Source organism: Gopherus flavomarginatus, chromosome 2 (genome assembly GCF_025201925.1).
Source record: "Gopherus flavomarginatus isolate rGopFla2 chromosome 2, rGopFla2.mat.asm, whole genome shotgun sequence".
Classification (NCBI taxonomy): domain Eukaryota; kingdom Metazoa; phylum Chordata; order Testudines; family Testudinidae; genus Gopherus; species Gopherus flavomarginatus.
The window spans coordinates 189,590,434-189,614,700 of NC_066618.1; the positions used below are offsets into that span (position 1 = coordinate 189,590,434).

Genomic DNA, 24,267 nt, shown 5'->3' on the forward strand with positions numbered 1-24,267 from the left:
TAAACCACCGTTGTTGCAATTTAAGCCCATTGCTTCTTGTCCTATACTCAGAGATTAAGAACAACAATTTTTCTCCCTCCTCCTTGTAACAACCTTTTACATACTTGAAAATTTTAATCATGTCCCCTCTCAGTCTTCTCTTTTCCAGACTAAACAAACCCAGTTTTTTCAGTCTTCCCTCATAGGTCATGTTTTGTGTCACTCTTCTGTGGATTCTCTCCAGTTTGTCCACATCCTGCCTGAAATGTGACACCTAGAACAGGCCAGAATACTCCAGTTGAGGTTTAATCAGCGTGTAATAGAGCAGAAGAATTACTTATCGTGTCTTGCTTACAATCTCCTGCTAATACATCCCAGAATGATGTTTGCTGTTTTTGCAGCAGCGTTATGCTCTTGACTCATGTTTAGCTTGCGATCCACTATAATCTTCAGATCCCTTTCCACAGTACTCCTTCCCAGGCAGTCATTTCCCATTTTGTATGCGTGTATATATAAAATGACTTCATGGGATTTCCTTCAAGTCTTCTGTGGCAGAACCTGTATTACACTAATTACAGAATGATGAGGAAGAGGTGGCACACAGCAAAGTGCATATGTAGCTCATGTGGAAAGAGTTCATATCAATATAACCAGGCCTCCAGATCAATATCCTTCATAAACTTATAGTATCTGTGAAAGCAAATACTGGTAAGTATATTTAAAAGGGTTACATACTTTAATTGCCACATCTCTGAGGTGAGCTGAAATTCTTCACAGCAGTATTGACAATCAAAAGAGAGAGAAGTTTAAAATCTAAAAAAACACCCTCTCACCACCCCACCACCCCCATATACAGTGACCATATTTACTGGTGGGGATGGGGGAGAATTAAGAATACACTGTTTTCTGCTGTAGAATGAAGAGGTCTGTAGAGTAGATGGTTTTTTAGAATGTGGCTATGTTCTTGGTAGCTTCAGCATATATAGTATGTGCCTGCAGTAACTGATTTGACTATTTCCTTCCTCAATAGAAGCGTTTTGCAAATTATTGAAACAATTATTGCATTTGATGCAGGGCTCTTTTTTATATTACTTCAAATGATTGTTGGTTTATTTCACCAAAGATGTATCATATAAGAGAAACCCAATTTTTTCAGTCTTCCCTCATAGGTCATGTTTTCTAGACCTTTAATCATTTTTGTCACTCTTCCATGGATTCTCTCCAATTTGTCCACATCTGCCTGAAATGTGATGCCTAGAACAGGACACAATACTCCAGTTGAGGCTTAATCAGCGCGTAGTAGAGCAGAAGAATTACTTATCGTATCTTGCTTACAATACTCCTGCTAATACATCCCAGAATGATGTTTGCTTTTGTGCATCTAGCACAAAGGTGGCTAATCTCTGATTGGAGCCTCTAAGCACTACTGTAATATTCAAAATGTGTTATAAAATTTCTCTTATTCTGTTACTTTTATTATTAAAATCCAGTCTCCTTTAAAGTCTCTGCTTTTAGCCAAAATTGATTTTAAGTTTTAAAGATCTAAGATTATATTTTTCAAAAGCACCTAAGCCTATGTGACTTAGAAGCCAAAGGTTTTTTCCCCCAAAAGTGATTTAGGGTATTTCTACACTGAAGCAGGAGGTCTAATTTCCAGCTTGGATAGACAAACCCGCTCTATACCCTTAGACATTTGAAGCTCAAAAGTATTTAGGTGCCTAATTCCAACTTAAATCAATGGGAGCTAGGTGCCTAAATACCTTTGGGGATGTGGGCCTAAGCCACTTTTGAAATTGGGATTTTAACAAAAAGTTCCTTTTGCATAAGCTGGATCTAAATTTAGACATTCAGAAAGCTAATGATACTAGCACACTTTTATGATGCACTTTAAGAGTTATTAATTTATTAAAACGATACCAAGTTCCAAAAGACTATGCAAAAAGTGGTTTATAAATGATTCATTGCCAGTGCTTCCAGAACTGTAGAGACTAGTCAGTCTTGGGAGTTTGATGATCCTACTTAGCTATCTGTAGTTTAAAATTACTTGAGAACAAACCTTGTGGTGTTTTCTATTGGAGGCATCCATGTAAAATACTTTGACCTCTTCTTTAGGTGTAAATATGTCAATATGTATTTAAAACGAGTATGGCTATTTTTTAAAATGCACTCATTTCTGTAATTAATTTCAATAATCTTGATCCAGACCAGTGGGCTAAATCTCTGTTAGATATAGCTATTTTTTAACAAAAAAGGCATCTTGTTCAGTTGTTTCAATTTTGCAATAGTTATTTATGGCATGTCTATAAAATGGGGTTTACTGATGGCTGACTTTATTCATATTGTTAGGCTTATGGTTTGTAAAAATGAAAGTGTCAGCTGTATGGTGTTTTTGAGGGATTACATTTGTCAAAAAGCAGATGGGGGGATTAAATGAAGCTCACAGAATACAGTACTTGAAATAGTTTGAATCTTAGTTTGAATAGAATAATGCTGCCATATATGAATAAAGAGAGTAAAAAAAGAACTTGAATTTGAAATAAGATATACATCTCCTCAGTATTTATCAAGAAGACAACTCTCTCAAGGAAAAATAAGTTGGATCACTTCTCTCCAACTCTTTGCTTAGCCATTTTCTTCTCTTCCTTTGCCCTTCTTTTTCTACTTAGTACTCTTAATCTGTAAGTAAGTAATGTACCAAAAGCAGCAATGAACACAAAGTCAGTAGTGTAATGTGTGCTCACGTTGTGTGCATTAGTGAAAAAATGCTCAGGATTGGACTGAATATTTAAATGCGAGCAGAGTTAAGCCAACACTGAGCACTTTTGAAAGTCTTGCTTCCCTAATGCGTTAATCTGAGTTACCTCTTGCTAGTGTGCATGACCTATTTTATCCTTCCACTATTTTAAGAATGAACTTTGCTTGCTATTAAACATTGCTACTGTGCCTGTAATTTCTTAAAATTGTATTTAAAATCAAGAAAAATTCCTATAATAATACTAGGTTATGTCAAAAACACATTCATGAAGAAGGTAAGACAGAGGAGTTGAGGTTGGTTTTTGTTGTGTAATGTTTCTGAATTGGCCTGATGATAAATAGACCTCGAATGGTATGTATAAATTTAAAAATGAGGTGCTCAGCAAACTCAGCACAGCACTCCATTCATTGTTCACACGGGCGGAATTGCTGATTCCTTGCACACTCTCACTACTGACAATTTACCTCTTAGTTTCTTAAATGAATTTTATCAAGGTGAGTTCTCAGTCTGAGTTTCATTCCATTGTTTTCTTTAGGGACATAATTTATGTCATCTTACTGTTCACACGATCATTAGTAAAACACACATTGGATTTCACTGAAGTTAAACTCGTGGGTTTTGGCTTAATGTGGAAATAGCCTTGTTACTGAATCTGAAATGATCTGTTTGAAAATGTAACCCCCAACACACACAAAACTGTGCTTCAGGCATATCACCATTCTTTTGTGCTACATGTTGCCCTAAAGATTTAGGGCCATATTCTCCTTTTCCCTTATGTAGCATACAGGGTCAGGAGAGGCAGTTAACATTGTTCACTCAGAACACATTATTTCCTATCTGACTGGCCATACTTCTGTTGCAATTTTTGCCTTAGCTGAACCTTATCATCTTGATATGCTGTCTCTTTGGCAAATAAACAAGTCTGCAAAGTTAGTCTCTTTGAAATACACATGACCATGTTTTCATCATCATCTATAATAATAATTACTGTTATTTATTTTATTAAGCTGCTTCTTTGCCCAGCCAATGTGCTTCAGTCCTGACCTGTCTGCCAAGGTTATTCATGTACACTGGCCACGTATAGATGAAGTTCAAAGTACCTATGCATATGAATTTTATTTTATGTGCATACCATGCGTACATACCGTGTAACTAAAAAAGTTTATTCCAGTAAGTGGCCTTGTATAATTATCTGGGATATTTAAAAATCCTTGAGGTTTGTGTCTTGACGATTATTTAAAACATATCTTTATTTTTTTCGTACACTTTTGTTTCCCTTCTGGCTTCCCTATATTCAAGCTGCGGAAACTGCATTATGCTAGTATAAAAAGAAGTTTAAAAGTGAAGATAAACCTCTTGAATTACTTTCTCATCACATACTTCAGTTGAAATGTACGGAATAATGTTTTTAACATTGCGGTTTCATTAAATGTAGAGCTTTAAGAAGAATGTTGAAGAATTAAAAGGTAGTACGATTAGTTTTTATCACCGTAATTTGTGGCTTTCCTCAGGTTCTACATTCTTTCTTTGTTTTCACTACAATGACTTTATCTTAATAGGTGCAACCATGGAGTGGAGGAGGTGCGGGAGGGAAAGAGGACCATGACTCTTCTGTTTTTACTCATCTGTTCATGTCAGCTGTAGGACTTGTACAATTTTTTCACCCAGAGCACTAACTCATTTTATTTTTTGTGGTTACACATTCAGTTTCAGTGGAAGCTATAGCTTTCTCAGTTTGTATTGATAAAATTCAGTGCTGATACCAGTTTGAAGAAGATGTATAGATATATCGTATATACTTGTTCATAAGCCGACTTTTTTTTAGTAAAAAAAGGAAGCATCAGAAAAGGGGATCGGCTTATGAGTAGGTATAGAGAGGGAGAGGTGGGACACAGCCCCTCCCCCCAACAGAGGGGACAAGGAGAGGCTGCAGAGCCAGAAGGGAAGAGGCGGGGCCAGAGCAGCTCTGGCTAGGGCAGAGACATCCTCCCCTGGCCCGCCCCAGCTAAGATCAGAAGGGATGGAATGAGGAGAGTGTGAGGGTCCTGGGCTAGGGGTGGGGTCATGTGGGGGGTTACTCCCCTGACCCTCAGCCTCTCCCCCCAGCGCCACCCCCCCATCCCAAATTTCCCCACCAGTTGCTGTCCCAGCCCATCAGGGTAAGCAGCTGATGGACCGAGACACTTTGTTTACTTAGGTTTACCTCTGTGCCTGCAGACGCTCAAGGTAAACAAACCATCACAGCCCACCAACGGCTTATCCTGATGGCCCAGGAGCCAAAGTTTGCCAACCCCTGAATTATAGGGTCGGCTTGTGAATGGGTCATAAAAATTTTCCATTTTTACTTATCCATCTTAGGAGGGTCAGCTTATAAACAAACCAGCTTATGATCGAGAATATACATTTTTAATTCCAGTTGCTGTATGTCATTTATATATCACCTTTTAACTAGAGAGTTCATAGTTTATAGATGCTGACTAGAACAGTATGAAGTTTTCAGTATAAATTCTGATCTGGTTAGTATTCTGTTCCTGAATATAGCATAAATACGGTCAGAGTAACTAAAATGAATGCTCAGCGCACTGAATTGTCTCAATAGAGCAGAAAATGTAGGCTCTCAAGACTTCTATTTAGTAATTCATGTTTTTTTTCTGTAGTGCCCAACAGTAATACAAGTATTTTTACTGATGTCTAATATTGATCAAATTGATTAGCGATTTTTGCAGGTCAACATATTTTGCATAATTATGGGTCTGGGCTCTCTGTTGTAAATGTATTTCAAACAGAATTTCAAAGCATAGCAATTTAAAAGTAGCATATTTTAACAACCCTGTGGCTGTTGAATTTGTGTAGTTGTGGTATATTTTTTAGATCCTTCTTTCTATTGCTGCTACAGACTGTAAACTTTCATTGACACTTCTCTATTGTCCCTTACGTCTGCTTGAGAAGTTCATTCTGAAAACACTGGGTTCCTCTGCTTGCTAGTAAGGGCACAGTAGTGGTATTAGTTATAGAAATAATTACTGAGATAATTACTCACTTGTCTTTCTGGCTGGTTGGAAGTCCCCCCGAGATATTAACAATAAATAAGTCATAACAAAATCAAACACATCATATGGTTAAAAAAAAACCTATTTCTGTCTTACTGAACACTGCACATTGAAACAAAATGCTAAATGTTAGCATAGATATTTATTTTATTAACAAGAAAACTTCTTAAAGTTCATTATTGAACTTCATCGCCCTAGAAAACAAATGTATTCACTGTTCCTTTTTTATGTGATTTCCCTGACTTTGATGTCAATTTGAAGAAGTAAATGAGTGTTATTGAAGCAAGAGTCATGGGCTGGACATTAGAGCTAAGACACTTAGTTTTTGGGATCAGCAAAAAACACATAATATTCAGCGCTGCTGTTAACTAAGATCCTGTTATTTCTGATCATACTTGACAGTTTTAATGTTAAATACTGACGGGTTATAGAAAATTAATGTAGTTTCAATGTCTGTTTTATGCTACAATCATTAAGTCAGTTCTCATGAACTGTTCCCTGGTGCAACCCTTAATAAATGCAAACTTATTTTTAGTGATGACCTTTAATAATGCGAGCCTTGATCCATTGAGATGCTGTTCACTTTTGATGCATCTCCAAATCCCTTTTTTATGCATTTTAAATCAATATGCACTTGCTCTGAATTTATGCATGTGGATAGACGGAGATGTAATTTAAACACATCTGTTCAAATATGCATTTCAGATCAACTTGGTGCTGGTTCTCATAATATGGCTGAGTTTTTGACGGGTATTATATCCCTAAAGTACACACCAGATGGTATTTATTAGAGACTGAATAGAAATGAAGTGTAAGGATGTTGAGCTTTTTGTCTTAAGTCACTCATTTTAAAGTCATAAAACAATAATGATCTGAAATTATAAATCTAATGAAGTTCTGTAAAATGTTTCAGTTGTATGGAAAGTGCATGGTACCTTAAAGATGAATAAGTTTAGTGGGAGTCCAAACCTAAACTGTTCCTTAAGGGTAATTGATGATGAAAATTAGATCAGGAAACATTCAGACTACAGCTGATAGGAGGAAAATGTACATCTAACAACCTATGCTGTAATTATTAAAACATAATACAATTATTCTTTTATCTATGGCAATTTCAGGTAGAGAATTACATTAATTATAAAGTGCACTTGTTTTACAAGATCAATATCCAAAAAGGAGATTCCAAATCAAAATGACCCATCCCATTCCCCATTAAAATAAAATTCTACCCAACCCAATCTCAGTCTGCACCATCAGTTCACCTTCAGTGATAGCTTTGGAAATCGGGCCTTGTAGCCAATACAGATTCCAAAAATTCAAATTGGGAACAAGTTGAAGACCCTTCATGGAAAGTATTCAGCTGCCAGCCCTTCTCATTTAAACTTGGAGGGCTGTTAGCTCAAGCACCCCAGCTAATCACAACTGCTGCAGTGTCACCTTTCTAAGGTAACTTGTTTCAAAACTATTGATGGCTCTAAAGGTCAAAAACAGCACCTGAAACTGCAGTCACAAATCAGTTGGAAGCTAGTGCGGAGCACAGATGTAATGTGTTTCATATGAGACTCACTATCAAACATGCAGCTGGCAGAATTCTGCACCAAGGGAAATGTATAATCTGCTATACAACTCATATAGTGATTCTGTAGTTCTGAGATGTAGAATTAACATGTTGTTTCTGCTGCCCTTGAAGTCTGAAGTGTTTGACTGAGAACTACCAAATTAAACAGTAGGATGTAAGAGTTTGCAAGTTATTCTCCCACTTATTTACACACACACCACTTCCGGTGACAACCCAGGGAAACACAGAAGAGTATATATCTGAATATTGTGAGAATGGCAATGCAGTCACCTCTGCAAAATGCATAGGATAGTATGTCATTACTATCTCCCTCTCTCTCATATGTGGGGTTTTGAGACTCAGTTCTGAAGAGTCAGGCTAGTGAAAAGAAGAAAAAATTGCATGTAAAAATACATATTTTATTTAGATTTTTTGAAAATGACCTATTAAAAAGTCTTCTAGTGTTTCAGCAGTCAAGTGAAGGTAAACACTGGTGAGCCTACTTGTAAATAAAACCACTGTAGACTTTTGCAAACAACAACATAGAGTCTTTTTCAATTTTAATGTAGACAGCATGAGCTGAAGGAAAGCAGTGATTTGTGAGGCAGCCTACAGTTATGTTGGGCAATAATAGAAAATATTTCAAAGTATTTGAAATAATATAATTGCTTTGCACTGAGAACACGTACATGAATAAAAGATGTTAGCAGGTGTCCTCCCAGTATGGAATCTCATGCTGGTGTATTTATTGGAAATATGCACACCATCAGCAGATTTAAATTTGCTAAAAGTAATTGAAACAGAAGATTTGAAGAATGGCCATGTATCACAGCTTAAAACAATGAGGTCTAAGAATTATAGTTTCCGTACATTGAATTTCTAATTTACCTTGCTATTGAGTGTTAGTTGTTAGGGGTTTTTTTTCCCTCCAAGTTTTCTTTAATTTGTCACACTGTCTGAAGCTACTTTGCAACTGGATATAGTGCTCACCTTATTTTGTCAGATTGAGTTTTTAGTTACAGATTTAATAAAAATTCAGTTAAAGACAGTGTTTCTCTTACTTGCCTGGTCTGATGGACAGTTTGATAAGAGCTACACATAGCATTCCTCATTGAGGTTGGTATGGATGAATGATTCCTTGGGCCAAATATATTAAATTTAAAACAGTTTAATTGCTTATATTATAGAGCATCTTTGTAATTAAGAGACCTTATTTTGGTGCTACTCTTCTGTTTTGTTTATTTTCACTATTAGTCCTTGGAGTGTTGTGTTGCAATTATTTAGTCTCATTTTGTGTTGCCTTAGCAAATCTTGAACGTGGATCATGCACTGCCACATCCATTCCTAAATGTTTAGTGATTGGGGGGCTTGCTGAAACATGTTCAAGTATTCTAGGGCAGAAGGTACAAAAGAACCTCATGCACCAGCTGTCTCTCAGTTTTTGTTTTTCTCTCTGTATTGCAAGCTACAGAACCTCTGTCTCTTCTTGTCACATATATTTACAAGTATGTGGGTTTTTTCTCTTTTTTTCTTATTTCTTTTTCAATAATTTAGTAAAAGTAGGCGCATTGTAATTTTTTTTAATATCTTTTCATCCAGAGTATAGGTGCTGATTGTCACGGAGTGTGGGGGAGTCCAGTCCTGCACCCCTCTTCCTGGGACTCTCAGTGACTCTCAGCCAGCCAGTAAAACAGAAGGTTTATTGGACAACAGGAATGCAGGTTCCAGCAGAGCCTGGAGGCCCAACCAGGACCCCCCAGTCGAGTCCTTCTCAGGGTTCAGAGTGCTTGGATCCCAGCATAGGATCCCCTGAATTCCCATCACCCAGCCCAAAACCGAAACTGAACTACCCCTCCTCCAGCCGGCCAATTCCTTTTTCCAGTTTCCCGGGCCAAGGTGCTAACCCCGTCCCCCTTACCTGGCTCAGGTTACAGGCTTAAAAAGCCTGTCCCCCACCTAAAGACATCCCCAGCTCTCCCATCCCCCACACACAGTCCCTACTCCATCACACTGATCATCTCCACTTGCCTCCCATGCTTCCTGGTTACCAAAAGCCCCAGCCACCACCTGCCTGGCTGTAAAATCTTCCTGTTGTCTCTCCTGTAACTTCTAGTTCTTCTTCGAGTGATTGCTCACATCCATTCCAGTTAGGTGTGCGCGCCGTGCGTGCACGTTCGTCGGAAACTTTTTACCCTAGCAACTCCAGTGGGCCGGCAGGTCGCCTCCTGGAGTGGCGCCGCCATGGCGCTCGATATATACCCTTGCCGGCCCACCCGCTCCTCAGTTCCTTCTTACCGCCGTGTCGGTCGTTGGAACTGTGGAGCGCGGCATAGCTGTCCTCCACGTCCCTAGCTCTCCTTGTTAACTCTCGTTATTGTTATAGTTGTTAGTTAGATCGTTAAGTGTAGTTAGTAAGTAATTAGGTGTAAATAGTGTTGTAGATAGTTGTTCGCCGGGGGCTGTAGCCCTTCCCGGCACCCTGCACCGGGCTCATGCCTGGTTCGCCGGGCTTTAAGCAGTGCGCGGCCTGTAAGAAGCCTATGCCTACCAGCGACCCCCACGACGCGTGCCTGAAGTGCCTGGGGGAATCGCACAGATCGGACAAGTGCCGCATCTGCAAGGCTTTTAAGCCCAGGACAAAAAAGGAGAGAGACCAAAGACTCAGGACTCTCCTCATGGAGGCGGCACTTAACCCGGCGGCTTCGCAGGCCGTGATCTCGGCGCCGGCACCGGATCGCACCGGCACCGGGAAGACTCCCGGGCACCGACCTTCTCCGGCACCGGGTGCAGAGCCGAGACCGTCAGCGTCTGCTACTCCAGCCAGGCAGACCCGACTGGAGCGCCCAGCCTCAACATCGGCCGCGGCGCCGCCGGCACCGTCGACTCCGGGCCCGGCGGGTCCGTCGAGTCCGGTGCCGCCAAGCTCCCCCATAAGATCTGGGGTTGAGCTATTGGTCCCATCCACGCCGGAGACCTTCGCCTCGGCACGGGACCTTATTGCCTTAACGGAGCCTACTCAGCTGCCACCCCCGGTACCTCCGGTGCGGGTCGCATCTAGAGGCAAGCCCATGATGTCGGCACCGTCTCGGGACTCGCGCTCGCGATCCAGGTCCCGACGCCACGGCAGATCAAGATCACACCGCCGCTCGCAGTCCCGGCACCGCTCCCCTCGGCGGTACCGGTCGCACTCGCGGCACCGATCGACCTCCAGACGGTCGCGGTCGGACTCCAGCCGCCGATACCGGCACCGTGACTCCAGGAGCCAGTCCCGCCGTCATTCGCCGCACTGGTCGACCTCCCGGCACCGAGCTGGTGGCAGGTCCCGGTCCCGGTCCCGGTCGACCTCCTGGCACCGCGTCGGTGGCAGGTCCCGGTCCCGATCCCGGCACCGAAGCGGCGGCCGGTACCGGTCCAGATCCCGGCACCGAGACAGAACCCGGTCCCGGTCCCGGTCCCGGCACCGCTATGACTCCCGGTACCGATCCCCGGCACCGAGAAGATCTTCGCTGCCGACCCGCGCAGACCCTTACCAGCCAGGGTCGGCCCCGCCGTGGCCTTCTAGGCAGCCGTCGGTGTCTTCGCAGACAGACAGCGGGTATGCGCTGGGCACCGACCGGCAGGCGGCGCTCTTCCAAGACCCGCCGCAACAGGACCAAGGCCCGCAGCAGTGGGGGTTTTGGACCCCATGGGCATACCATCAAGCCCAGGGCCCCCAACAGCTTCCTGCTAGGCCTGCGACGGCGGAGCACAGGGTGCCGGAAGCCTCGTTGTCTCGCCCCCCTCCCTCCCCGGATGGAGAGGAAGGGTCCAAGCAGCAAGACTCCGCTCTGGCTCCTGAGACAGAGGCGAGGGCCGAGGGGGACCCCCCATTGGACACTTTCTTGCCGGGGGTCTCCTCATCCTCCTCCCCTGATGAAGCGGTGGCTGGCACCTCCTCCAGTAGCCCCCCCCGCTGGATCTCAGGGCGCACCAAGACCTCCTTAGGCGAGTAGCTCAGAATCTGAGCCTACAAGCCGAGGAGGTCTCTGAGATCGAGGATCCGATTGTCACCATCCTCTCGTCGGATGCTCCCACCAGGGTCGCCCTACCCTTCATTAGGACGATCCAGGCCAACGCCAATACAATCTGGCAGTCACCGGCCTCCATCCCCCCTACGGCGAGGGGTGTCGAGAGGAAGTACATGGCCCCCTCCAAAGGCTACGAGTACCTCCATGTCCACCCGACACCATGTTCCCTGGTGGTGCAGTCGGTGAATGACAGGGAGCGTCATGGACAGGAAGCTCCAGCCCCCAAATCCAGGGAGGCCAGGCGTATGGACCTCCTTGGACGCAAAGTCTACTCGGCTGGGGCCCTGCAGCTCAGGGTTTCGAACCAACAAGCCCTGCTCAGTAGGTACGCGTTTAACTCGTGGGTGGCAGCGGACAAATTTAAAGAGCTGCTGCCGCAAGACGCCCGCCAGGAATTTGCGGCCATCCTAGACGAGGGCAAGAAGGTTGCACGAACATCGTTGCAAGCTTCTTTGGATGCTGCAGACTCGGCTGCCCGCACCCTCGCCTCGGGGGTAACGATGCGCCGTATCTCCTGGCTGCAGGTCTCTGGCCTTCCACCGGAGCTCCAACATACCATCCAGGATCTCCCGTTCGAAGGCCAGGGCGTGTTTTCGGAAAAGACAGACCCCAGACTTAAGAGTCTCAAGGACAATCGGGTCATTATGCGCTCCCTAGGGATGCACACGCCGGGAACGCAGCGCAGACCCTTCCGGCCACAGCAGCAACAGCAGCGCAGGCCATACCCCCAGTTCCGCCAACGGCAGGACCTCAATAGGCGCCGTGGCAGGAATGGAAGGCGTAGGCATTCGGGGAACCAAGGGGGGCAGAATCAAAGCTCCTCTAAGCCCCCGCCTGGACCCAAGCCTTCGTTTTGAAGGTGCGCCCGAGGGCGCAGTAACAGATTCACCTCACGGCTTCCTTCCTCCCCGGAATACGGAACACGCTGGCGGATCGCCTGAGCAGATCCTTCCTATCGCACAAGTGGTCCCTTCGCCCGGACGTCGCCCTCTCCATCTTCCAGAGGTGGGGTTATCCCCGTGTGGACCTCTTCGCGTCCGGGGGGAACAAGAAGTGCCAGGCGTTCTGCTCCTTTCAGGGCAGGGAGCCCGGGTCTATAGCGGATGCCTTCCTTATTCCGTGGACGACCCACTTGTACTACGCGTTTCCCCCTTTCCCTCTGGTCCACAGGGTCCTTCTGAAGGTGCGCAGGGACAGGGCTCGCGTGATCATGGTAGCCCCGGCGTGGCCCAGGCAACATTGGTACCCCATGCTGCTGGACCTGGCCATAGCCGACCCAGTCCCCCTGCCCCTTCACCCGGACCTGATTACCCAGGAGCACGGGACTCTCTGTCACCCGGACCTGCAGTCGCTGCACCTAGCGGCGTGGTTCCTGCGTGGCTGACAGGTTCTGAACTGTGCTGCTCCACACCGGTACGGGAGGTGCTTTTGGGCAGCAGGAAGCCTTCCACGAGAGCGACATACTCGGCCAAGTGGAAGCGTTTCTCCTGTTGGTGCGTGGAGAAAGGTCTCCGCCCTATGGAAGTTTCGGTGGCCAATATCTTAGACTATGTTTGGTCCCTCAAACAACAGGGTCTAGCGATATCGTCGTTGCGGGTCCACCTGGCAGCTATCTCCACCTTTCACCCGGGTGGGGATGGCCGCTCCGTTTTTTCTCACCCGACGGTGTCTAGATTCCTTAAGGGGCTGGAACGTTTATACCCTAACGTCCAACTCCCTGCTCCAACCTGGGATCTTAACCTGGTGTTGTCTCGGCTCATGGGGCCCCCCTTTGAGCCGTTAGCTACTTGCTCCCTACTTTATCTCTCTTGGAAGACTGCCTTTTTAGTAGCTATCACCTCAGCTAGGCGGGTGTCGGAACTCCGGGCTCTTGTGGTAGACCCCCCGTATACAGTCTTCCACAAAGATAAGGTGCAGCTGAGGCCACACCCTGCCTTTCTCCCCAAGGTAGTCTCGACCTTCCACATCAACCAAGAGATATTCCTCCCGTTTTTTTTCCCGAAACCTCACTCTTCAGGCAGGGAGCAGCAGCTCCACTCGCTTGATGTCCGTAGGGCTCTCGCGTTCTATGTGGAGAGGACCAAACCGTTCCGCAAATCCCCCCAACTTTTCGTGGCAGTAGCGGACCGCATGAAGGGGCTTCCTATCTCCTCGCAGAGGTTATCCTCATGGGTTACTTCCTGTATCAGGACCTGCTATGAGCTGGCCCATGTGCCTACAGGCCTTGTGACTGCGCATTCTACCAGGGCGCAGGCGTCGTCGCTGGCTTTCCTCGCCCGTGTGCCCATCCAGGAAATCTGTCGGGCAGCGACCTGGTCATCGGTCCACACCTTTGCTTCCCACTACGCCCTGGTCCAGCAGTCTAGAGAGGATGCGGCCTTCAGATCTGCAGTGCTCCATGCCGCGACTTCTCGCTCCGACCCCACCGCCTAGGTATGGCTTGGGATTCACCTAACTGGAATGGATGTGAGCAATCACTCGAAGAAGAAAAGACGGTTACTCACCTTTGTAACTGTTGTTCTTCGAGATGTGTTGCTCACATCCATTCCACACCCGCCCTCCTTCCCCACTGTCGGAGTAGCCGGCAAGAAGGAACTGAGGAGCGGGTGGGCCGGCAAGGGTATATATCGAGCGCCATGACGGTGCCACTCCAGGGGGCGACCTGCCGGCCCACTGGAGTTGCTAGGGTAAAAAGTTTCCGACGAACGTGCACGCGCGGCGCGCACACCTAACTGGAATGGATGTGAGCAACACATCTCGAAGAACAACAGTTACAAAGGTGAGTAACCGTCTTTTATGTTGTCAATGCAAAAATCTGTAACACACTGAAGAGGTAGGGCAACAATAATAATACTTAGCCTATGTATAGCTCTTTTTCATCAGTACAGCTCAAAGTGCCTTACAGAAAGGTAAGTATCATTATCCCCATTTTTTAGATGTGGAAACTGAGACACGGTGATTTGCCCAAAGTCACCTCACAGTCCAATGGCAGAGCTGAGAATTGATCCCAGATAGAAATAAATAATCAAAGGACTGCTAACTTGATGGTATTATTAATTTTCTTACATTTATTCCTTCAACCTTCAGTTCTTATTTTATGCATAGCTGCCTCTGGCTTTCCTTTCTGCTCCATCAAATGGCTGCAGAATTTATGTCTAGCTTGCCAAAGAAATCTTTGTTGTTCTCTGATCCAAGTGCTTGTCAATTCCATTCATTTTATGATCTAGTTGCATGATGATCCTGACAGCCTAAAAGAAGGGTGTGCAAACTTTTTGGACTGAAGGTTACATCGGGGTTCCAAAACTGTATGGAGGGCCAACAACCTGGCCCCTACCCCTTCCTGCCCCCTTCAGAACCCCAGACCCATCCAACCCACCTGCTCCTTGTCCCCTGACTGCACCGATCCCTATCTACACCCCTGCCCCCGACAGGGTCCACGGGACTCCCATGCCTATCCAACTGCCCCCTGTTCCCTGTCCCCTGACTGCCTCCCAGGACTTCTGCCCCTTATCCAACCCCCTCACTCCCCGCCACCTTACCATGCTGCTCGGAGTACCAGGATTGGCAGCCGCGCTACTAAGTTGGAGCCAGCCACGTCGGCCAGCAGGAGCTCACAGCCCTACCACCCAGACTGCTGGCGGCACGGCAAGCTGAGGCTGCAGAGGAAGGGGAGACAGTGGAGGAGCGCCCGGGCGTTAGCCTCCCTGGCCGGGAGCTCAAGGGCCGAGTAGGCCAGTCCCGCAGGCCGGATGTGGCCCACGGGCCATGGTTTGCCCACCTCTGGTCTAAAAGATTTCTTTCCTCCGGAGAATACTCAAATATACTTATCTGGTTCACAGGCTATATGTGGGTTGTGTTTGTTGTTCATCAACTTGTAGGGAAAATGTTGGTGCAGTAGCACTACCTGTTTTGGCGTTTCCTTGTGTGGCCTGAGTGACTGAATCAGTCTTCAGATTTATGCGTGTTTGGTGATGAGACTTGCTTGTACTCAAAGCCAAGGAAATCTGAATCAGTCCTTAAAATGCAATGATCTCCCTACTGTGTTCACCACAAAAGAAACCTCCAATAGAAATTTCTCTTGAGATAACATCTGGAGCTGAAAGAGGAGAGGAACCCATAACTGAGAAGACCCCCGTCCCTTCCCCTCCCCTGAGGATATCTGTGCTTTGAATAATACTATAGCATTTCAGATCATGGTCTTGGACATACCATTGTCAGCTCTTCATGTAAAAAAAACACAAGTTATTTGACATCATAGAATTTGAAGAGGAAGGGTAGGTAGCACCATTCCCCTATGAAGTTTTGCAAAGGAGTTTTGATAACTTGCATGAGTCTCTTCAATATTATTAAAGCCTGAGAGCATATAGCAGATTACACAAAAGGAGTTTGGAGTGCTTTTTGTTTGTTTGATTGCTTCCTTTAACCAGGTGTTTTGGTCACAGTAGCCCAAGGAAGGAAGTTCATCAGGTCCCCTCACCTGAACCTGAGGTCCAGAAATCTGGACCAAAGTGATGGAAAATTGTATGCAACCTTGATGCCTGTATCTGAAAATTGCCAATGAATGGATTATTTTGGCAGATTATGATTTGCAGAATTGGTTCAACGTACTTCAGTGTGCCAGAGACCAAGACAGACTAAGATTACTGTGAAAACTGTTTACTGAAGGAACTGTTTGCTGTAATTAAAGCTACATTAAATGATTTGTGTGGAATCTGGACAAATTTACACATTTGCTGATGATTTCCCTTAGATATTGTGCTTTGTGAAAATTGGTTTGTTTTTCAGCAATCTCAGGTTACATGTGGTCCATCTTCTTCCCAGTTGAATCACTCATGGGCCTTTCATCTTCCTGGATATCTCTTTCTAGATTTGGGGGACGAGGGAGGTCTTTTTTTTTTTTCACAGTGCCCCTCACTGTAGCATCTAAGTGCCTACTATGCTTTTTGGCTGTTGTGAAGTGTGAAGCATTCGCCTCCTCTAGGCAGTCAATTATGAAAATAACAGAGCTGCCCATACAGGTGTCAGAGCTGGACAGGGCTTCAGGAAACCCAACTTCACAATAAAGAGTCTAATCAGCCCTTGAAATCAGTTTCACCATATTGTCTGAGGTGTTAGAAATACACCCCAGTGGTTATGAGCACAAAAGACCCAATCCAGTTTTTGTGATTCTTTTATCTTAGACTATAATGTTAACAATGTAGAATTATTACAGATTTTCAAGTGCAGATGCATTCACTCACCTTTGATAACAGTAAGTGTTAAGATGAATGGCCAAAGAAAGTTAATCTGGGATATTTAGAGATCCCCCAAAGGACCCTCCTTCAATCCTCCTTTTCACAGGTAGACTCACCCACCCTGTGCTCATGTAGAATCTTAGCACCAACAGGAATCTGATCAGAATTAACAGCAGCTCGTGCCTAAAGAGAACATCCCAAGGAAAAGGACGGAGAGCACCTACACCCCCAAAGAATCTTTGAACAGTCTTAGTGGAAGCTAAAACAAAACTGTTGCCTAAAAATAGGAGTAGAGGCGTAAAACCCCAAAAGTATAGTATAAAGGAAACACCCCATCCTTACAAAGACAAAGGAGAGAATTAGTAGGGTTTGGGGGATGAGTATGGGTCCAAGGAATGTTCCACAGAGATGCTCAGTGGGCTAGTTACAGTGACTGGTAGCTAGTGTAAAGCTGCCGCCTTCTGCTGGTGCCTGAGAGCTCAAGCAGCCCCTCTCTCCTCCTCTTTCAGCAGTCGTTTGATCTGCTGGGAAGGAGAAGAAAGCAACACATCCTGTGTTCTCATCTCCCAAGTTCTTTATGATTGGACCTTTCCTTCACACCAGTCGGGGTTAGGAGACAGAAGATCAAGCAGGGTCCAGTATCTTTTTTGTTTTCCTCCATCCTGGCTGCAACTTGCAACAAGGCAAACAGAAGCAGTTGTCTGGATGTCTCAGGTAAACAGGAGAGGGGAGCTCAGAGCTTGGAGTTAGTTTCATTGTAATTAGCCTGTTGCAGGATTTACCCACACCCTGTTCCTATTTCCCCTTCCCTACCCCAAGCTCTTTCCTCCACCTTTGGAAGGTGGAAGGCATTTCTGTCTGTGTCCCTGCCGTCTGAAAGGGTTTCTTTGCAGTTGAAGGATGACACTTGTATTTCTTCCTTGCCCTCTCTCTCCCAAATATCCCTCCACCTCCTTCTCTCTTTAGATGGATGTTCTCCTTGGTTCCATCATGACTGCTTCCAGATTCTTCAGTAACCAGAGGTGCTATCTCATCAATATAATGGTCTTTGGACTCCTGCTCATTAAAGCAGCAACAGTAACTTCTACCCTTTGGGCAGACGTGGGTGCTCCAGGTGGTGTTTATGTTGCTGGCCCCATCTCCTCCTTGGGTACAAACTTACATGAGCAGGTGAAAGTGGTTTAGCTGTAGGGAAGAATGGAGAGAGTTAGGGCTCGTCTCCACTACGGGGAGATAGACACTGCTGCAGTTCATTTAGCAGGAGTCGATTTAGCAGGTCTAGTGAAGACCCACTAAATTGATGTCAGAATGCTTTCCGGTTGACCTTGGTACACCACCTCTCCAAGAACAGTAAGGTAAGTCAACTGGAGAACATCTCCCATTGATGCATCACAGTGAAGACACCAGGGTAAGTTGACCTAAGCTACGTGAACTCCAGCTACATTATTCACGTAGCTGGAGTTGCGTAACTTAGGTCGACTTACCCCAGTAGTGAAGACAAGCCCTTAGTTAAGAAACCCAAAATTAGTAATTTCCCAGAGACACAAGTATATTTTTCTATAGATAGTATTCCATTCCTCAACTTCTCCTGACTTTTGTAAAAAGTACATTTTTGATGTAAAAGGTTACAGCAGAGATATTTATAAATAACCATTCTTCCTTTGTTTCTTGAGTCATAGCTGAGTGGGTAGAGATAATAGGACACCCTCTTCACAGCCAAAATATTTACTCTTGGGGAAATTCTGCGCTAATGCGTGCATGCATAATTAATGAACCACCTTCTGAGGAAGTGTAGACGGTGCGCGACTCACCCCTGCAGAGCCTCCTGCTGGTCGTCTTGGGGAATTAGCTCTTTTCCAGCCTGGGCGCCCTCTGCAGGCTGGTGTCCTGCTTGTCGCTGGCCCCGTGTCCGTCCCAGACCCCGGTGCCTCTTTACCCTGGGGCTGCCCCCTGGCAATACTCCACCAGTCTCTATGGGTCTCCCCTCTCTGGGAAACCCCCAACCCTCTAATCCCCACCTTGCCTCAGTCTGGGCTACTGCCAGTCATCATCTAGCCCCCGCTCACTGGGGCAGACTGCGGTGTAAAAGCCACTCATCATAGACAAGGGTGTTTGGAACTGCTGCTTTCCTCTGCCTCCCAATACCTCTATGAGCCTTGGACCAGGCCCTGCAGCCTGGGGAGTTGCCAGCCTGGAGCTCCCCTGATCCTCTGGCCTTTCCCCAGCCCTGCTTCACTCCCCTTTCTGCAGACAGCCAGGTCCTGCTCTCTCCCAGCCTGGAGAGAGACTTCACCTGGGCCTCTGGCTCACAGCCTTTTATACAGGCCAGCTGTAGCCTGATTGGGGCATGGCCCAATTGTGGCTGCTCTGCCAATCAGCCCAGCTTTCTCCTTGCCCCAGCCCTCTGCCAGAGGTTTTAAGCCCTTCAGGGCAGAAGTGGGGGGCCACCCCGCTACAGGGAGGTTTAGATTGGATATTAGGAAAAACTTTTTCACTAGGAGGGTGGTGAAACATGGAATGGGTTACCTAGGGAAGTGGTGAAATCTCCTTCCTTAGAAATTTTAAAGGTCAGGTTTGACAAAGCCCTGGCTGGGATGATTTAGTTGGGGATTGGTCCTGCTTTGATCAGGGGGTTGGATTAGATGACCTCCTGAGGTCCCTTCCAACCCTGATATTCTATGATATTTTTATTTTTTTGCGCAGAAAAAACTTCTGCCAAAATGTGTCTGCAGTTCTGCCTTTTGCCCACCAGAAGGCACTGTGGAACTAGAGCAAAGCAGCAGCTCCTGGCCAGCTAGGGAAGAGAGAGAGCCTACCTACTTCACAGCACCTGTCAGGCCAGATCAGGAGACAGGGACCATGGGGAGACAGACAGTGTGGGGTGCTGGGTCAGACCAAGGCTCATAAAGGCTAATAGGAGAGGACAGACTGGGGCAGGGTCTGAATTGGAGTGGAGGCACAGGGGCCCGGGGGAAGGGAGGTGCAGGGCCACATGGTGATGAGGAAGGGTGTGGAAAGCTACATAAGAACAGAGGGTGATTGACTGGGACCACAGACACACATGGGGTCAGGGAGAGATGTACAGGGACGCAAGGGGATGGGTGGAGGGTGTAGGGACACATGGACAGAGGGTGCAAGGACACATGGGGGTTCAGGAACACATGGGGTTGGGGCAGATATGCCTTGGTGAATAGGAGAGGCTAGGGGTCAGACAGGGTCTGCATGGGGGAAGCTCCCTAACCATACCGCTGCCCCCCCCCAAAAAAAAAAAAAACTGTTCCATACTTTTCCCACCCATACCCAACAACCTTTCAGGTTATACCCAGGCTCCTTTCCAACAATGTACTTTTCTCTCCCTCAGCTCCTCCGTTACCCCTGACTCCCGCAAGCCTTTCCACTGCTTCTGAGGGGTGTGGGAAATACAGTTCTGTATTGTAGTTTAAATTAATTATTACTCAGAGTTCTGCATTAATATGCCTAGTAACGAATCCATTTGTCAAAAAGCACTTCCTGAAACTTTTTTGTTGTCTGTATTGTTACAGACATACTTGCTGATAGGATATTTTGAAATAAATGACCAAAAATAATTGAAACTGGTGTGATTATATTGTCATTTTGACAAATAAAATATGCAGTATTTTAAAATATTGTGCGCAGAATTCCCCCAGGAGCAAATATTGCCGTGCTTTAAAGGTTTATATTGCAAGATGTAACCATTGCATTGTGTCTTTTGAGGAATTTGTCGGGATTAAAACTGCCTTTAAATAAACTGAAAAGTCTTTCATCCTTTTGAGAATAGCACAGAAGTAATAGTATGTGCCAATTGCCCCCAATAACCAATCTGCTGGTCACATTCAATGCAGAAATACATTTGCAAGTGGTCTTATATATGTTAAAAAATATTTTTAGCCTTCATAAAATCCACTATGTATTCTGGATTCACTGGTGATGCATTCTGGAACATCGCTACTGACCCTAGAAAGGCCCAGCAGATATCAGACTATAAAGAATTTTTATAACGTTACTAAAAACTCATTATGTTTTAAATGCCTATTACCACAGAATGATTACTAGTGACATTCAGCACTTATTTCTGTTTAACTTAATATTGGCTGATACATTTGTGAGCAGAAACTAATCTTTGTTGCTTAATTTTATATTTTATTTCATAGTAAGATCTTTATTTTTGAGTAAAGAGTCTTTTTTGCTTTGTTTCAGTCCCTCAGACACCAAGATACCGTAGTTTTCATATTTTTTTTACCATATCATCGTTGTTCTTCCCTTCTGCTCTGTCATTATTCCACATATACAGGATCATTTTCATAAACTCCATTTATTTGTGTTTGTGTGTGTTTGAGAAACACAGGGAGTTTGATTGTTTCAGTAATTGGATTTTCTCTTGAATGGAGTTTTCACATTCTGTACCTTTTCTCCCTTTTAAAAACATTTTTCTTTAACCTTTTCCTTTGTAGCCAAAAGTGGTATAAAAAACAGCACAGAGCAATGTTGTATTTTAGGCAGCCATATTGGATTGGGCTATGTTTAATTACTGTTGATGAATAGACTCTCTGGTCCTTACTACATTTCCCAAACCTAGTTTTTCCATTGTGTGTAGAATAATCCCATCCAGGAAGAAATCTAATTACTAAGATAATTAGCACCTTATCACCAAACAGAATTCAGATATTTTTGCAGTTTATGAATTTAAAAAATGTTTAATTTCCTTTTCACTCAGAGAGGGAGGGAAGAAAACATTTTACTGAATCTAGCTTGATTTAACTTTATAATTCATGTTGCCTTAGAAACAGGCAAACTGAGATAAAGGATGGTATTACCAGTACTTTAGGCAGTAAATGCTTACACTGCTGCCAACAATATCATTAAAATGGCTAAAATAACTAACACATAATGGCCTTGTCAAACTTAATGAGTGTTTTATTAATGTTACGAGAAATGTCAGCTGGTGCTATTTGATATTAATTTTGTGAAGTAATATATTTTGTCTCATGTAAGCCTGTCATTATAGCTCAAAATATGTGCTGTATGAGCAGGGGAAGTGTCATAAATGCAAAATTCCTCTATATTTATTCAGTTCTTAGCTACCGTGGATGTTTACATTACTTCATTTCAAGTAGAACTGTATATCCTGCCGCTTATATCAGGCTTAGTAAACCAGTGGGAGCCGCTCCAGGCCCTTTGGCCCACAGTGTCAGATTGTTTCACATTATATTTACGTTTCAGCTATTGGTTTCCACTTAACTTTATTTAGCAAGAGAAAAGTCCTTCCCATCTAGTGGGACAAATCTCTCAAAAAATACCTATTTTATATGTAAGGTCAAATAAATGTTGGGTTTTTTTAATCTGCCATGTTTTGACTTCAGTCTTAAACCTTAGGTTCTGAACTCATAAATGTAATGTAGAATGGAGGAAAAGATTTTCATGTTTAAATAAAAACCTAAGGAGAAGGAATATTGTGACATTAGTATCTAGATGACTTCCATGCAGCTAACTAAACTAAAAAATAATGGCATTTGAAAGAGAGAAAGCAAGCAGCATGGCTTATATATGCAAGATTTAACCAAAAATCCTGCCATCCTAAGTGAAAGGGAAACAACCACGTGTTTTCCCATGTTGTACCGCCCACTCTGCAAGCCTTGCAACAGTCTGAGAAATATAATTTAATTTCCTTTTTCTTATTCATTGGGTTTTCTGTAGTTATAATGTCACCTCAAGCATTAATTAATTTAGCCTTTCAAACAAACCTGTAAGAAAGTAGTTGTCCCCATTTTATAGATGGTGGATGGAGCACAGAAAGACTAAGTGACTTACCGAAGGTTAAACAATAAGTCTGTAGAAGAGCTGGCATTAGAAATCAGATCTCCTGTCTCCCAGCTCTGTGTTCTAACTACTAGATCAAAGTAACCTTTCTGTCTTGAACTGACCCTCACTTTTGTGGGACATTAGTGGAACTATTTAATTTGCTGGAGAGATGCCTCTTAATTAAGTGTGTGACATTTTTTGTCATAGGGTCACTGTCTTTGAATTACTACCAGCAAATGACATGGTGGAAGAGACAGGGAATCAAACCAGGGTCTTGTGAAAGACAACACAGAATAGTCCCATTGGTGGTCTCATTAAGCACATATTGGTTTTTATTGCCCTAGAGCAAATATTCCTCTTTCAACATCTAAATATTACACAGATGATATTCAGATGATAAGTATTTGTTTGTTCATCTATGCTAATAGATACTTGGATAGGGAAAATGAGAGAACCCAGCCCACCAGTGTCCTGTCTGGGGAATCCATCCCAGGTTTTGGGAGGAAATAGTCAGAAAGAAGGAAGATGAGTGTGGGTCCAGGAACACATCTGCATGCTTGGGGGCTACCATAGAACTGCAGTGTGGCTTAGGGACCCACTCTTCAACTCAGGACCAGATATCCTTTCTTTTTTTTTTGGTCTGAGGAAATCAGATAGGACCAGTCTCTACACTACAGCATTTACACACTTAGTTTGTTTGTTTTTTAATGTGTCAACCTACTGTATACCTATTTAGCTCTTACATTCCCTTAAAAGTCATATTCCTTCCAGTTTGTCAATATGTTTGGTATTGGGGTGCCAAGAAACAACTTAGTATTGTAAGGCTGTATTGTAAGTACCATATTGATGATGATGCGCTTATAGCACTTTTCATCAGTAGATCTCAAATGGAGATCGGCATCCTTATCCCTATTTTTTGGATGGGGAAACCCAGGCACAGAAAGATGAAGCGACTTCTTCAACGTCATCCAGCAGGCCAGTGGCAGAGCTGGGAATAGAATCTAAATCTCTTGAGTCCCAGGTCAAGTTCTCTATCCATTAGCAACACTGCCTAAGTAGGGACACTCATTTCTCTTAATCATGAGACGTAATCTAGCTAAGGTAAAAAGTAAAGAAAAGTTGCTATTGCTAAATAAAAGGGTAGTTTTGTGCTGGTGCCTTTAGAATAATGTGAATTTTTGTAGTGAGACAAAGTGAGTGAGATAATATCTTTTATTGGACCAACTTCTGTGGGTGAACAAGACAAACTTTCAAGCTTGCACAGAGTTCTTCTCAAAAGCTTCATTTCTCATAAGCTTGTCTCTGTCACCAACGGAAGTCGGTCGAATAAAAGATACTACCTCACACACCTTGTCTCTCTAATATGCTAGGACCAACACAGCTACAACAGCACTGCAAACAACAATTTATTTGTTTTTGTCTTTTTTATGGGGAGAGTGGGTTTAGATGATTAGACATATTTTAAGGAGGAATGAGTTAGAAGGTTGGTTCTGACTAAAGGAAGCTTTTGTTAACTAAAAAAGCCAAATTGGACTAGAATTCCTAAACTTTTCAGGATGTCATGTCCACATCTTTGCCCTACCCTTTCTGCAGTATTACAGCAGTGCAAGGGATTAACTAATTCTAGTAATAAAGCCCTGGAGCTTATAAACTTTGCGAACTGAGTGACTAAAATTAATTAATTTACAAGCTCTGCTAGTAACCTGTGGTTTCAAGTGCCTGAGGTATTGGTCCAGAATTAGTCCATTCTTGTTGAGTTTTTTTTTTTCAGTTCTGGGTCAAATATTTACTGCAGCTTCTCTCG

General features: G+C 44.3%; 1 protein-coding gene across 2 annotated transcripts in view; it reads left to right on the plus strand.

Moving 5' to 3' along the window:
- CDKAL1 (CDK5 regulatory subunit associated protein 1 like 1) overlaps nucleotides 1-24,267 on the plus strand; it is a 640,704-nt gene that overhangs the window by 431,749 nt on the left and 184,688 nt on the right. The gene's annotated exons all lie outside the window — the stretch shown is intronic.